The sequence below is a fragment of the Lolium rigidum genome, chromosome 7 (genome assembly GCF_022539505.1).
Source record: "Lolium rigidum isolate FL_2022 chromosome 7, APGP_CSIRO_Lrig_0.1, whole genome shotgun sequence".
NCBI classification, from domain to species: domain Eukaryota; kingdom Viridiplantae; phylum Streptophyta; class Magnoliopsida; order Poales; family Poaceae; genus Lolium; species Lolium rigidum.
Window position 1 is genome coordinate 260,339,932 of NC_061514.1, and position 15,913 is coordinate 260,355,844.

Below are 15,913 nucleotides of genomic sequence, written 5' to 3' on the forward strand. Positions count from 1 at the left end.
GTTTCATCCAACAGTGTTAAACCAAGTCTTCATAATCCAGATTATCCTTTAATCCAGTTTATAAATACTTTATCATGGCATATTTGCCATAGTGTTGACCTACCGGGGGTCATCCCCGACACCTAGGCCACCATCAATGGGGTATTTATACTCATGTTGTTCGTGTTCCCACAAATGACATTTGGCGCGCCAGGTAGGGGCTCAATTGTTCTAGATTCCTTCGTCCTCATCCACTTCGGCAGCAAGCATGGTTGAGATCTGCACCAAAATCCTCATCCACTTCTGTGGTATATCTACTTAAGAAATGTTGGCTCCTTTATGCTAAACATTTTTACTTTATATGAATAATTTACTAACTTTAACTACTTATCAGAATTATTATTTCTTAACATGGTTATGCAATTCAAATGCTTATCTTTAATGTGCACCCTTGCTTAATTAGTTTTTCATGGAAAATATATTTTTCTCGAGAAAAAATTCGAGACATTTTTAGTTAACCTTCCTTTATGTGTCTATCAAAAGCATATCATTACTCTAAATATATTATATGTAACCTCAATGTATTTGTGGGCGTTTTGCCTCTATTTAATTATATTTATATGTATATTGATAATTTAATATAGCTTCCTATGGTGATTGTGTCTAACAAATATCATAAATAGATATCTCTAGAAAAAATACAGACATGCATGTTACTATGTCCGTGCTTCACCCGTTAGGATAGACAATCTACCTCCAACTTTCCCCACTTGTCAGCTACGTCGACACACCCCTCGCCACACCTGGATGAGCCTCTTGAACAATGATCCTCCTAGACCATCATGCAAAGAGGTACATCTAGGTCAAAGCTAGTTGTAACTACATCTAAAAGATTCGGCCCAGTGTTTGGTATCCTTTGTTGCATCGGTCCGAAAAGAAGTATGCAGGTTGTTTGGATGACTGGATAAAGTGTTTCATCTCTATTCAGCACATGTGTTTACTTGCCATTTTAGACACTTAGGTCGTGCTTCTCCTCACCACGTTCAAATATGGTGGCCTTACCATCACATAAAAGAGCATAAGCAGAACACACAGTTATACACAACGAACCGAGTATTTAGTACATAATTCTAGCGTTAGAGTGCTAAGACATCTACTTAAACCTGGAGGCAGACTATCCAGATACAAATACAATGTTCAAAAGCCTCTACAGGCCAACATTACAGTCACATATGCACAAAAGGAAGTGTTTAACAACTGTAACAACCCAACTTTTGTGCTTTGATTTAAATTTTGGAATACAAATTTTTGGGCCAACAATTTTTTTCTATCTTAAAATTTTCATGCAATGATTGATCTTGTTCTTGTTTGAGTGAGTGCATGTATGTTGTCTAGTGATAATTCTCCCCTTGGTGTGAATTTCTAAAAGCCTCTTTCACTTGAGACACTCCTTTCTCAATTCTGATTCTTATTTAATTAAACTTTGCCAAGACCATTGCAACATTCACTTCTCTTTCTATTGACTTGTGTGAAATTAAATTCTCTTTATTACTAAAATCCTAGGACTTGAACTCCCCCTATTACATAAGTGAATCTTTCTAGATCACATATTACTCCTTTTATATTATTTCTTTTCCTTATCTCTACTTAACCAAAAATGGTTTTGAAAAAAAGATTCTTTAGCCCAATGATATTGATCTCAACTCATTACTATCCTTGTTTCCCCAAAATCAAAAGAGTTTGGCCATGCAAAAATATTGAAGTTGGGCATAAATTAAGAGTTGGTCACTTAGCTCATGCTCTTACCTCTTTCTTGTTTCTTTCTTTCTCTCCCTATTTTTATTCCTCCAATATTTCTTTCCCTCTCTCTTGCACACCTCACTAATTATTTTTATCTTGCACATGTGTGCATGAATGCATGCCACGAGCAAGGTTAGAGAAGGGAAAAAGGAGGATGGCCGGGCTGGTTGAGTGCATGCTACTCATGTGCATGTTCCAACCACATGAAGCCAAACCCACCCTCTCTCTCTCGCTGCTACCTGCTGCACCCCTCTCTCACATGCACCCCCTCTACTGTCCCTTACCCATCGACCTAGCCTCCCTTCACCCGTCGCTTCCTTCTCTTGGAGAACCGCATGGTGCCAACATCTCTCCCTCTCTTTTCTGCAGCTCTTTCACACGGGTACGGCCTCCCTCGATGGCTCCCTCCAGCTCTACATCCCGTCCAGACACGCATACGAGCTCCACCTCTCCGACCCGCTCCGCAGACCCCCAATGGGCGGCCAGCACGCCACGCCGGCCACGTCCACGCCACCCACCCCACGCATCACCCTCTGTACCAAAAACGGCCGGGCTTTGGAGGAGAATGGCGCGTGCATCTCTTTCACTCACAAGCTACTGCTCCCCTTCCCTCCACTGTGCGCACGCGACCAAACCAGCAGCTGGCATTTCGTCGAACACCTGGCAGTGACGACGGGACCCGACCCTGCACGCCAGCTCCCTCGCGATTTCGACGTGCACGTCCCTCCAAAAACCTACGCCACGGCCAGAACACACCACACCACCGTCCCTCGCCACCAATCCGTCGATGCCGCCCCATTTCCTTGCCGTGCGCGGACTGGGTGCACCGTGCACCCGCGCGTCCAGGTTAAATAGGGCGCAGGACCTCTACTCCTCTCCCCCTTCGCCACAAGACACCTCAACCACTCCACAGACACCTCCTGAACGGAGAAAGCCCGTCTTCATCCCGGCTGCTCGCGCTCGAGCTCGACGTCTGCCACGTTCGGATCGGGACGGCCGTCGTTGTACCTCGTCGTTCCTCCCCATATCTGGCTTACTGTATTCCCCTACTTATGCTCTTCCTAACGCGCCCCCTCTCCCTTTCACTAGGACGACATGGTGACCCCAGGTCACTGTCACCGCCGACGCCGGTGATCTTGGCCGTCACTGTCACTGCAGGCGTTGCCACCGGAGAGAAGCTTCCGCCGCACGGCGGCGACCCACCGCACCCTCTCCATCGACCCCGACCCCTTCCGGCGAGCACCCTGGACGTCGCAGCCCCTCGCCATCGTTTTCACGCTCGTCGCCGCGATCGCCTGGGAGTTCTCGTCGATCGTACGTGGCGCATCTGGAGCGTCGCCCGAGCTCCGCAGCCTTGCCGCATCGCCGCCGTCATCCACGACCGCACCACGGTGAGCCCTTCTCTTCCGCCTGCCCCGTTCCCGTCGAGTATCGCGGCAGCGCCGCTGTTCTTCGAGCGTCTCAGAAGAAACGCTCCAGGATCGTCGGATCCGGATCCTATGTCCGCATGCAGGCCCGCTTGCATGCATGGCCAGCAGTCACAGGCCCACGCGTTGACGTGGCCATCCACGTCCCGGGGCGGTTTAAACCGGCGCTCCCGCGCGTACCCTGCCGCTTTTGGCCCGGCTGGCGGATGGATCTGGGCCTCGCCTCCACTTTCGGCCCAATCTCCCCTCTCTCTTTAAATCTGGAAACATCTGCCAGTAATTAGTGCTGTGGTTTTTGAAATCCTATTAATTCCTGGATAATCCAAATTTGATGATTCAAATTGCTGTATGCTCCAGAACTAAATCTCTGCCAAGAATAATTGCTTGCATGTTCTGTTTGTTTGTAGATCTGTGTATATAAATCAGTTTCTAGAAAGTTACAGTAGAGGTATTTTAATTAGTATGAGTTCTGTGTAGAGTCTTTTTGCATAAGGTTGATTTTGTTGTGATGTAGAACTATATAACCTTATTTTGGCACTGGTCTCACATGCAAAATCTTCCTATATTTTGTTTGGTTAGCAAATTACAATTTGTCCAGAGAGCTCTTCTCTGATTTTTAATTCAAAAACTACACATGCACTTGAAGCAAATACAAGGGCTACCAGTAGAGATAATGTTAAGGTATTTCTGCGCAAAAGGAAATAATTTTTAGGGTTGTAGATTAGGCCTGGTGAATTTATATCTTAAACAGGGCACCTTTTTAGTATTTTATTTTTGTAAATTCTTTTACAAATCAGAAAAATGTCAAACCAGTGGGGTTGGATCAAAAATAACATTAGCTACCCAGGTGTGTGCTTGGATTTGGTTGGTGATTCTCTGATACTGGTGTGCCTAGCTATTTGTGTGCTCTGGTTACTGTCTTGTTTAATTTGTTTCGGTTAGTTAAAAATTAATCTGCAAGTGATTCTTGTGCAAGTGTATTCTAAATGTTGTTAGCTTTCTGTAGGTATGCTGCATGCATTTTTGTGACATACAGAAAGATTTAGACCATTTAAATGGTTCCTAAGTCATTTCTGGAATTGTAAAAATCATATCTTTTATTTTAAAAATCATAAAATAGTGAAACCACTTCCAGTAGTTTGCATTGGTGAACCTTTACATACTGTGATTTTATCAAAGTTTTGTGTGCATTATTCTGGAATGGTTTGTTGATTTGGTGTGGTGTGTTTCTTTTATTTTTGCGACGATAGATTCGAACGCCGCCGGAAATGAAGGAGGAGGTGACTTTGGGGATTTGAAGAGGAAGACCAGGGACACTTTGCTGATCAAGGCAAGCCACCTCTTGATGCATATCTGATCCTATATATCTTGCTCTTGCATTAGTGCAGGTTTTATAAAGTGCATGTCTTTTATTTATTATGTCGGTGGTTAGCGCCACCCGGAGTTTTTATTAATCCACCCTTATGGTGCAGCCCTCATTGGTGCCTACTGATCACACCTCTATTAGTGATATGGTGCTTACCACCTTATCATCCTTGTCGCCTTTTTTCAAAGAGAAATTGGACTATCGGTTGGGAAGCCTGGAAAAATATTTGTGAAAATTGTTTTCAAGCAAAAAGGTTTTTCTGGAAAACCTTGGAATGGGGTTGCCCTGCCCAAGTGTGGTTTTTATGAAATACAAAAAGGTTTATGAAAGATATTTCTGGAGGCAAATGGAGATGAAAAGTTGTTTTCGAAAAACCTTGGTGGCCATAGTACGAAACCGGACCTAGCCAGTACAACCACATTACCCTTTAGTGGGACGGGGCGTAGCGTAGTAGTTTGTCTCGCCTTAGTTTGGGTCCTGCAAATGTAAGGGGTATTCCGATCATGGACACCTATCGACCGTGGCCTTCCCGACGAACCGGGAACGCCTTTCCATTGCGTATCGATGGCAGGGGTACAACCTATGAGCTCCCATTGAATAATGCCCCACAGTTGGTCGTGGCATTCGGAGGATCGAGCTGGTCGGGGAATTTGCTACTCTCGGGTAAACGACCCCTCGGACTCGGTGTTGGGAGGTACAACTCTAGGCGGCATGTCTTAGGCTAAGGCGAGCAGGCGAAAAACTACGATCGAGTATTTGTCGTGGCATAGTTTATTATGCAGGGATGATGCCCACACGATGAGTATTCGGATCTTGTGGGGAAAGTGTACAACCTCTGCAGAGTGTAAATCTATTCGAATAGCCGTGTCCGCGGTTATGGACATGGGAATGGCGGTACATGGCATTAGAGGAAAGTTTTGGTTTATAAAAGTGTTTTCTCAAAAATGTTTTAGGAAAATTATGCTAGTGGGACTGGTGGAAATGTACCTGGGAGGTACGGTGGAAAGTTGGAAAAGTTGATTTGGTCATACTGAGATGGCCGGAAAGGAAATTGGGTAACCCTTATCTATTAGTCCTCAAACAAACTTGTTTTCCAAAAGGTTTTTCAACAAAGGTATGTAGATGTCATACTCTCGAGAAGAACCACCTCTCGCTCCTTGTCGCCCTAGTATAGTGCATGTTCCTTGCTAGTGCCATATTGCATATCCTTTATTTCTCTCTAAGGTGGTTTGCGAGTACATTCAAACGTACTCATTGGCATTGTTGTCCTGGCTATTTACTTGGCCAGACTTTGAAGAGGAGTGCTACGAAGAAGAAGAAGAGTACGACGCCGAAGACGCGAACTAGGACGCTCTCCCAGTCAGCCGCTCGTGGGGTAAAGGCCCGACGTGGGTTCCACCGCTGTTTGAAGTCAAATAAATTCCGCTGCTGTTTGTTGAACTTCGGCCTTGATGGCCTATGATGTAAGACTTCCGTATTAATATTAATTTCGGTATTATAATGGATGATGTAATCTGGTATCAGTTCGGTTATGTATTCACGATGGAATGATCTTGGGATCGTGAAATTGTATGCATAACAGGAGTTCTGGATCGGTAAGTCCGGGGCCCCACAGAGCTGGTATCAGAGCCATCCTGACTGTAGGAGACCTTAGTTAGCATGGGCGTTAGTTAGGAAAATACTACTTTGGTAAACTTATTTACTAAACTTATTTTCCTACATACTAGAAGTTTAGCTTCTATCTTTCTTACCCTTTCAAAAAAAAAACCTTCTAATTTTCGCCCATCTGATTTCTAGCGACTTTGAAAGTTCTTATTCTACTATCTCATCCCCTTCCAAGCCTATATATTTGGCGATGTTCCCCCAACTCAGATTCACCGGACTCGAGGAATTGAAGACATGGCAAGCTCAGTTGATTCGAATAGGATACCCCCCAAATATTAGGTGTCCCTTGAAACTAGTCATATGCGCGAATCACGAAGTTGTTGTAGTTTCCGAAGTGTTGGCTTGATTGTTTGGATGTGATTGTTGTGTGATGCTATTTTGTACCTTTGGCACCCCTGCTATGATATGTTTTCGTTTTCGCCTAGTTTTGCATTGTTGTTTCTGTTTTAAAAACTTTCATTTTTACCAAACCCTCCTCTTTTAAGTGGCTGCCCATCTCCTTGTTTCCCCATTAATATCTGAATCCACCCTTCTTCAGGATGGTTGACACCCGTAGAGGAAGCGCCAGCGGGTCAGACCAAAACCCCCCTCCACCTCCGGACCCAACCATGGCGCAACTTCTGCGCCTTATGATGGAAGACCGTGAGGCAGCCCGTGCGGAGCGCCAAGCTAACCTTGCTACCCTTCAACACCTCGCTCAGCTTGCTACCAGAAACGCCAACAATGGAGGGAATGAAAATGGAGACCCTCGCTCTAAACTGAAAGATTTCCAAAGCACCAACCCTCCTGTTTTCACCAAGTGCACTGAACCCCTCGACGCCGATGATTGGCTTCGCACCATAGAGAACAAGTTGGAGGTCGCCGGAGTCGGCAATGATGAGAAGGTGTTGTTCGCCACTCATTACCTTTCTGGTCCTGCACGTGCTTGGTGGGAAAATGTCAAGGCTATTCAAGCTGAAGGACACGTCATCAACTGGGAAGAATTCAAGGCCAAGTTCCGCAAGACCCACATTCCCTCTGGACTGATCAAGCTCATGAAGGACAAGTTCATGAACCTGAGGCAAGGAAGCATGTCTGTGGTGGAATACATGGACAAGTTCACCACTCTGTCCAGGTATGCTCCAGAAGACACCGACACCGAAGAGAAGAAGAAGGACCGTTTTCTGAATGGTCTGCATGACGAGATGCAGAGTATCTTGGTGGCTGTTCCATACCCAGATCTTGAGTCGCTGGTAGATGCCTCTATCATGGTTGAGAGCAAGCGCAAGAACGCGTTTGAGAACCGCAAGCGCAAGGCGATGCTGCAGCAAGGCAGCTCCAGTACTCAGCGACCCCGCAGTTTCCCTCCACCAAGGCCGGCGCCCCAATCATAGAGGGCACCAACCCCTGCACCTCGCCCCAACAACCCCAATCGCAACTACAACCCTCAGCGTTCTGGAGGAAGTAACTTCAACCCCAATTACAACCTCCAGAACAACACTATCCGCCTTCCCTCCAATGGATGTTTCACCTGCGGACAAACCGGGCATTGCTTCAAGATGTGCCCTAACAAGGCGACAACTGAGCAGCGCCCCAATGCGCCCCAGCCAGATCAGGGACAAGCTCGCACTGCTGCCGGAAGGAACCAGAACAAGAAGAAGTCAGCTGGACCATCCAGCAGGTCACCCGAACCATGTCAATGCCGAAGAAGCCCGTGAAGCTCCGGATATCGTTCGGGTACGTTCCCTGTCAACTCGGTACCCTCCACTGTCTTGTTTGATTCCGGAGCATCGCACTCGTTTGTCACTAAGCCGTTCGCTAGAAAGAGTGGTTTGAGACCTACCATCATGCAACGGCCTATGATAGTCCAAATCCCTGGAGCCTCCACCAAAACAGATTTATCCTGCAAGGATGTTCCCATAGATATTCAGGGAAAGCGTTTTCACGTGGATTTGATCGTATTAGGAGAGCAAGGCTAAGAAGTTATCCTCGGGATGAATTGGATGGTGAAGTATAAGGGTCACATAGATTGTGTTCGCCGAGCCATAACCCTAACTGCTGAGGACGGTGAAGTAGTTGAGCATGTGGCGACCATGCCATCATCGAAGGCCTTATGCAAGAAGAGTGTCGCCAGTCCAGCCCTGCATGAAGTACCCATAGCTTGTGAGTACCCTGAGGTTTTCCCCGATGAGCTGCCCGGTATGCCCCTCGATCGGGATATCGAGTTTATTATTGAGTTAGTCCCCGGAACTACCCCCATCGCTCAGCCGGCCTTACCGGATGAACCCCCAAGAATTAGTTGAGTTGAAGAAGCAGTTGGACGACATGTTGAGGAAAGGGTTGATTCGCCCAAGCGCATCACCTCGGGGATCTCCCGTTATCTTTGTGGATAAGCGGGACGGTACTATCCGCCCGTGTGTGGATTACCGGAAACCGAATGATGTCACCATCAAGAACAAATACCCCCTCCCGAAGATTGAAGATTTGTTCGACCAGATGAATGGCGCCCGAGTTTTCTCTAAGATAGATCTCCGAACTAGTTATCATCAACTCAAGGTTCGAGAGTCAGACATTCCCAAGACTGCCTTCACCACCTGGTATGGACTTTTTGAATATACCGTGATGTCCTTCGGACTGACCAATGCCCCTGCCTATTTCATGAATCTCATGAACAAGGTGTTCATGAAGTACCTCGACAAGTTCGTCGTGGTGTTCATCGACGATATTCTGATCTACTCCAAGAATGAAAAAGAGCATGCAAAACATCTGCGGATTGTTTTGGGAACTCTCCGAGACCATCAGCTTTACGCCAAGTTTAGTAAATGTGAATTTTGGCTGAAAGAGGTAGGATTTCTTGGTCATGTCATATCTGCCGGAGGAGTATCTGTCGACCCATCCAAAATTCAGTCCATCATGGAGAAGAAAGCCCCTACCAACCAGACCGAAGTCCGCGCCTTTTTAGGATTGGCGGGTTATTATCGCAAGTTCGTTGAGGGATACTCCAGCATTGCGAGACCCTTAACGCAGCTTTTGAAGAAGGATAAGAAGTTTGAATGGACCGACAAATGTGAGGCCAGTTTTCAGGAACTCAAGAAGAGATTAGTCACAGCCCCCGTCTTGACCATGCCCGATATCACCAAGGATTTTGATGTGTACTGCGATGCATCGAAACTTGGTTTGGGAAGTGTGCTGATGCAAGAAGGCAAAGTGATAGCCTATTTGTCAAGACAACTTCGACCGCACGAGATGAATTACCCCACGCATGACTTAGAACTTGCTGCTGTAGTTCACGCCCTGAAGACCTGGCGCCACTATCTAGTGGGAAATCGCTGCGAGATCTACACTGATCACAAGAGCCTGAAGTATATTTTCACTCAGCGGGAGCTGAACATGAGGCAGAGCAGATGGATGGAGCTCATCAAGGATTACGACCTCGGCATTCATTATCACCCCGGTAAAGCCAATATCGTAGCTGATGCCCTTAGTCGAGAGCCATGTTCGCTGAACGCCCTGATCAAAACTGCTCAACCCAAGCTGTATGAAGAACTTGAGGAGTTCGGCCTCGAGTTGGTTAGCCATGGTTTCCTGGCGAATCTTGAGATACAGCCTACCTTGTTTGATCAAATCAAGGAAGCACAGGTGGGACACGGAAGTATTGAAGGAATCAAGCGTAGAATGGATAGGGAAGAAGTTCCTGGCTTCACGATTTATGCCAAAGGAGTTTTGTGGTACAAAGGACGCCTCTGTGTACCCAATATTGAAGACCTGAAGCAACTCATCATGAAGGAAGCTCACGACACCCCCTACTCAATCCACCCCGGAGGAACGAAGATGTATCAAGACCTGAAGAAACAATTCTGGTGGCACGGTATGAAGCGCGAGATAGCCTTTTTCATCGCTCGTTGCGACGTGTGCCAAAAAGTGAAGGCTGAACATCGGCGACCAGTCTGGACTGCTCCAACCCCTCCAAGTCCCCGAATGGAAATGGGAAGAAGTCGGAATGGATTTCATTACTGGACTTCCTAAATCTCAGCGTGGTCACGACTCCATCTGGGTTATTGTCGATCGACTCACCAAGGTCGCCCATTTCATCCCAGTCAAGACCACTTTCCCCGGAACCCGGCTGGCTGATCTTTATATATCCCGTATTGTTAGTCTCCACGGAGTCCCCAAGAGGATAGTGTCAGATCGAGGTACCCAATTCACCTCGAAATTCTGGAAGAGCCTGCATGAAGCCCTCGGAACAAAGCTATCTTTCAGCACCGCTTATCACCCACAGACCGCTGGCCAAACAGAAAGAGTAAACCAGATTCTTGAAGATATGCTTCGTGCTTGTGTCCTCGCCTATGGAGCAAAATGGGAAGATTGTCTACCCTTCGCGGAATTCTCTTACAACAATAGCTACCAAGCTAGTCTACAGATGGCCCCCTTTGAAGCCCTATATGGTCGCCGTTGCCGAACCCCTCTCAACTGGTCCGAGACCGGAGATAGTCAAGTTTTTGGACCTGGCCATCTTTGTGAAGCTGAAGAACAAGTTCAACTGATCCGTGATCGCCTCAAAGCCGCTCAATCCCGCCAGAAGAGTTATGCTGATTCCAAGCGTCGCGAATTAACCTTCAAGGTTGGAGATCATGCCTATCTTCGCGTCACTCCACTCAAGGGAATGCAGAGATTTCACGTCAAAGGGAAGCTTGCCCCCAGATATATTGGGCCTTTCAAGGTTCTCGCTCGTCGAGGTGAAGTATCCTATCAATTGGAACTGCCCGCTGAATTAGCGGATTTCCATGATGTTTTCCATATCTCTCTTCTTCGACGATGCCTTCTAGTGCCCGACAAGCCTGAGACATTCAAGAACATCGATTATCGCACCCTCGACCTCAACACTGACTTAACTTATCGAGAAGTACCCCTTCGGATTCTGGAAGAAGCGGTTCGTCTCACCCGAAGCAGGAAGATTAAATTTTGTAAGGTTCAGTGGACTAATCACTCCGAGGAGGAAGCCACTTGGGAACGAGAAGATCAACTTCGGAAGGATTTCCCCGCACTCTTCAGTTCTTAGCCACCGAATCTCGAGGACAAGATTCATTTTAAGGGGGGAAGGTTTGTAACAACCCAACTTTGTGCTTTGATTTAAATTTTGGAATACAAATTTTTGGGCCAACAATTTTTTTTTCTATCTTAAAATTTTCATGCAATGATTGATCTTGTTCTTGTTTGAGTGAGTGCATGTATGTTGTCTTGTGATAATTCTCCCCTTGGTGTGAATTTCTAAAAGCCTCTTTCACTTGAGACACTCTTTTCTCAATTCTGATTCTTATTTAATTAAACTTTGCCAAGACCATTGCAACATTCACTTCTCTTTCTATTGACTTGTGTGAAATTAAATTCTCTTTATTACTAAAATCCTAGGACTTGAACTCCCCCTATTACATAAGTGAATCTTTCTAGATCACATATTACTCCTTTTATATTATTTCTTTTCCTTATCTCTACTTAACCAAAAATGGTTTTGAATTTTTTTTTTCTTTAGCCCAATGATATTGATCTCAACTCATTACTATCCTTGTTTCCCCAAAATCAAAAGAGTTTGGCCATGCAAAAATATTGAAGTTGGGCATAAATTAAGAGTTGGTCACTTAGCTCATGCTCTTACCTCTTTCTTGTTTCTTTCTTTCTCTCCCTATTTTTATTCCTCCAATATTTCTTTCCCTCTCTCTCGCACACCTCACTAATTATTTTTATCTTGCACATGTGTGCATGAATGCATGCCACGAGCAAGGTTAGAGAAGGGAAAAAAGGAGGATGGCCGGGCTGGTTGAGTGCATGCTACTCATGTGCATGTTCCAACCACATGAAGCCAAACCCACCCTCTCTCTCTCGCTGCTACCTGCTGCACCCCTCTCTCACATGCACCCCCTCTACTGTCCCCTACCCATCGACCTAGCCTCCCTTCACCTGTCACTTCCTTCTCTTGGAGAACCGCATGGTGCCAACATCTCTCCCTCTCTTTTCTGCAGCTCTTTCACACGGGTACGGCCTCCCTCGATGGCTCCCTCCAGCTCTACATCCCGTCCAGACACGCATACGAGCTCCACCTCTCTGACCCGCTCCGTAGACCCCCAATGGCCGGCCAGCACGCCACGCCGGCCACGTCCACGCCACCCACCCCACGCATCTCCCTCTGTACCAAAAACGGCCGGGCTTTGGAGGAGAATGGCGCGTGCATCTCTTTCACTCACAAGCTACTGCTCCCCTTCCCTCCACTGTGCGCACGCGACCAAACCGGCAGCTGGCATTTCGTCGAACACACAGCGGTGACGACGGGACCCGACCCCGCACGCTAGCTCCCTCGCGATTCCGACGTGCACGTCCCTCCAAAACCTACGCCACGGCCAGAACACACCACACCACCGTCCTCGCCACCAATCCGTCGATGCCGCCCCTTTCCTTGCCATGCGCGGACCGGGTGCACCGTGCACCCGCGCGTCCGAGGTTAAATAGGGCGCAAGACCTCTCCTCCCTCTCCCCTTCGCCACAAGACACCTCAACCACTCCACAGACACCTCCTGAACGGAGAAAGCCCGTCTTCATCCCAGCTGCTCGCGCTCGAGCTCGACGTCTGCCACGTTCGGATCGGGACGGCCGTCGTTGTACCTCGCCGTTCCTCCCCATATCTGGCTTACTGTATTCCCCTACTTATGCTCTTCCTAACGCGCCCCCTCTCCCTTTCTCTAGGACGACATGGTGACCCCGGGTCGCTGTCACCGCCGACGCCGGTGATCTTGGCCGTCGCTGTCACTGCAGGCGTTGCCGCCGGAGAGAAGCTTCCGCCGCACGGCGGCGACCCACCGCACCCTCTCCATCGACCCCGACCCCTCCGGCGAGCACCCTGGACGTCGCAGTCTCTCGCCATAGTTTTCACGCTCGTCGCCGCGGTCGTCTGGGAGTTCTCATCGATCGTACGTGGCGCATCTGGAGCGTCTCCCGAGCTCCGCAGCCTTGCCGCATCGCCACCGTCGTCCACGACCGCACCACGGTGAGCCCATCTCTCCCGCCTGCCCCGTTCCCGTCGAGTATCGCGGCAGCGCCGCCGTCCTTCGAGCGTCTCAGAAGAAACGCACCAGGATCGTCGGATCCGGATCCTATGGCCGCATGCAGGCCCGCTTAAATGCATGGCCAGCAGCCAGAGGCCCACGCATTGACGTGGCCATCCACGTCCCGGGGCGGTTTAAACCGGCTTTCCCGCGCGTCCCCTGCCGCTTTTGTCCCGGCTGGCGGATGGATCTGGGCCGCGCCTCCACTTTCGGCCCAATCTCCCCTCTCTCTTTAAATCTGGAAACATCTGCCAGTAATTAGTGCTGTGGTTTTTGAAATCCTATTAATTCCTGGATAATCCAAATTTGATGATTCAAATTGTTGTATGCTCCAGAACTAAATCTCTGCCAAGAATAATTGCTTGCATGTTCTGTTTGTTTGTAGATCTGTGTATATAAATCAGTTTCTAGAAAGTTACAGTAGAGGTATTTTAATTAGTATGAGTTCTTTGTAGAGTCTTTTTGCATAAGGTTGATTTTGTTGTGATGTAGAATTATATAACCTTATTTTGGCACTGGTCTCACATGCAAAATCTTCCTATATTTTGTTTGGTTAGCAAATTACAATTTGTTCAGAGAGCTCTTCTCTGATTTTTAATTCAAAAACTACACATGCTCTTGAAGCAAATACAAGGGCTACCAGTAGAGATAATGTTAAGGTATTTACGTGCAAAAGGAAATAATTTTTAGGGTTGTAGATTAGGCCTGGTGAATTTATATCTTAAACAGGGCACTTTTTAGTATTTTATTTTTGTAAATTCTTTTACAAATCAGAAAAATGTCAAACCAGTGGGGTTGGATCACAAATAACATTATCTACCCAGGTGTGTGCTTGGATTTGGTTGGTGATTCTCTGATACTGGTGTGCCTAGCTATTTGTGTGCTCTGGTTATTGTCTTGTTTAATTTGTTTCGGTTAGTTAAAAATTAATCTGCAAGTGATTCTTGTGCAAGTGTATTCTAAATGTTGTTAGCTTTCTGTAGGTATACTGCATGCATTTTTGTGACATACAGAAAGATTTAGACCATTTAAATGGTTCCTAAGTAATTTCTGGAATTGTAAAAATCATATCTTTTATTTTAAAAATCATAAAATAGTGAAACCACTTCCAGTAGTTTGCATTGGTGAACCTTTACATACTGTGATTTTATCAAATTTTTGTGTGCATTATTCTGGAATGGTTTGTTGATTTGGTGTGGTGTGTTTCTTTTATTTTTGCGACGATAGATTCGAACGCCGCCGGGAAACGAAGGAGGAGGTGACTTTGGGGGATTTGAAGAGGAAGACCAGGGACACTTTGCTGATCAAGGCAAGCCACCTCTTGATGCATATCTGATCCTATATATCTTGCTCTTGCATTAGTGCAGGTTTTATAAAGTGCATGTCTTTTATTTATTATGTCGGTGGTTAGCGCCACCCGGAGTTTTTATTAATCCACCCTTATGGTGCAGCCCTCGTTGGTGCCTACTGATCACACCTCTATTAGTGATATGGTGCTTACCACCTTATCATCCTTGTCGCCTTTTTTCAAAGAGAAATTGGACTATCGATTGGGAAGCCTGGAAAAATATTTGTGAAAATTGTTTTCAAGCAAAAAGGTTTTTCTGGAAAACCTTGGAATGGGGTTGCCCTGCCCAAGTGTGGTTTTTATGAAATACAAAAAGGTTTATGAAAGATATTTCTGGAGGCAAATGGAGATGAAAAGTTGTTTTCGAAAAACCTTGGTGGCCATAGTACGAAACCGGACCTAGCCAGTACAACCACATTACCCTTTAGTGGGACGAGGCGTAGCGTAGTAGTTTGTCTCGCCTTAGTTTGGGTCCTGCAAATGTAAGGGGTAGTCCGATCATGGACACCTATCGACCGTGGCCTTCCCGACGAACCGGGAACGCCTTTCCATTGCGTATCGATGGCAGGGGTACAACCTATGAGCTCTGATGGCGTGTAATTCACACGTTCGTTGGGAACCCCAAGAGGAAGGTATGATGCGCACAGCAGCAAGTTTTCCCTCAGAAAGAAACCAAGGTTTATCGAACCAGGAGGAGCCAAGAAGCACGTTGAAGGTTGATGGCGGCGGGATGTAGTGCGGCGCAACACCGGAGATTCCGGCGCCAACGTGGAACCTGCACAACACAACCAAAGTACTTTGCCCCAACGAAACGAGTGAGGTTGTCAATCTCACCGGCTTGCTGTAACAAAGGATTAACCGTATTGTGTGGAAGATGATTGTTTGCAGAGAAAACATGTAAAGAACAAGTATTGCGAGCAGATTTGTATTTCGAGTATAAAAGAATGGACCGGGGTCCACAGTTCACTAGAGGTGTCTCTCCCATAAGATAAAAGCATGTTGGGTGAACAAATTACGAGTCGGGCAATTGACAAATAGAGAGGGCATAACAATGCACATACATGTCATGATAAATACGGTGAGATTTAATTGGGCATTACGACAAAGTACATAGACCGCCATCCAAGCTGCATCTATGCCTAAAAAGTCCACCTTCGGGTTATCATCCGAACCCCTTCCGGTATTAAGTTGCAACGCAACGGACAATTGCATTAAGTATGGTGCGTAATGTAATCAATAACTACATCCTCGTACA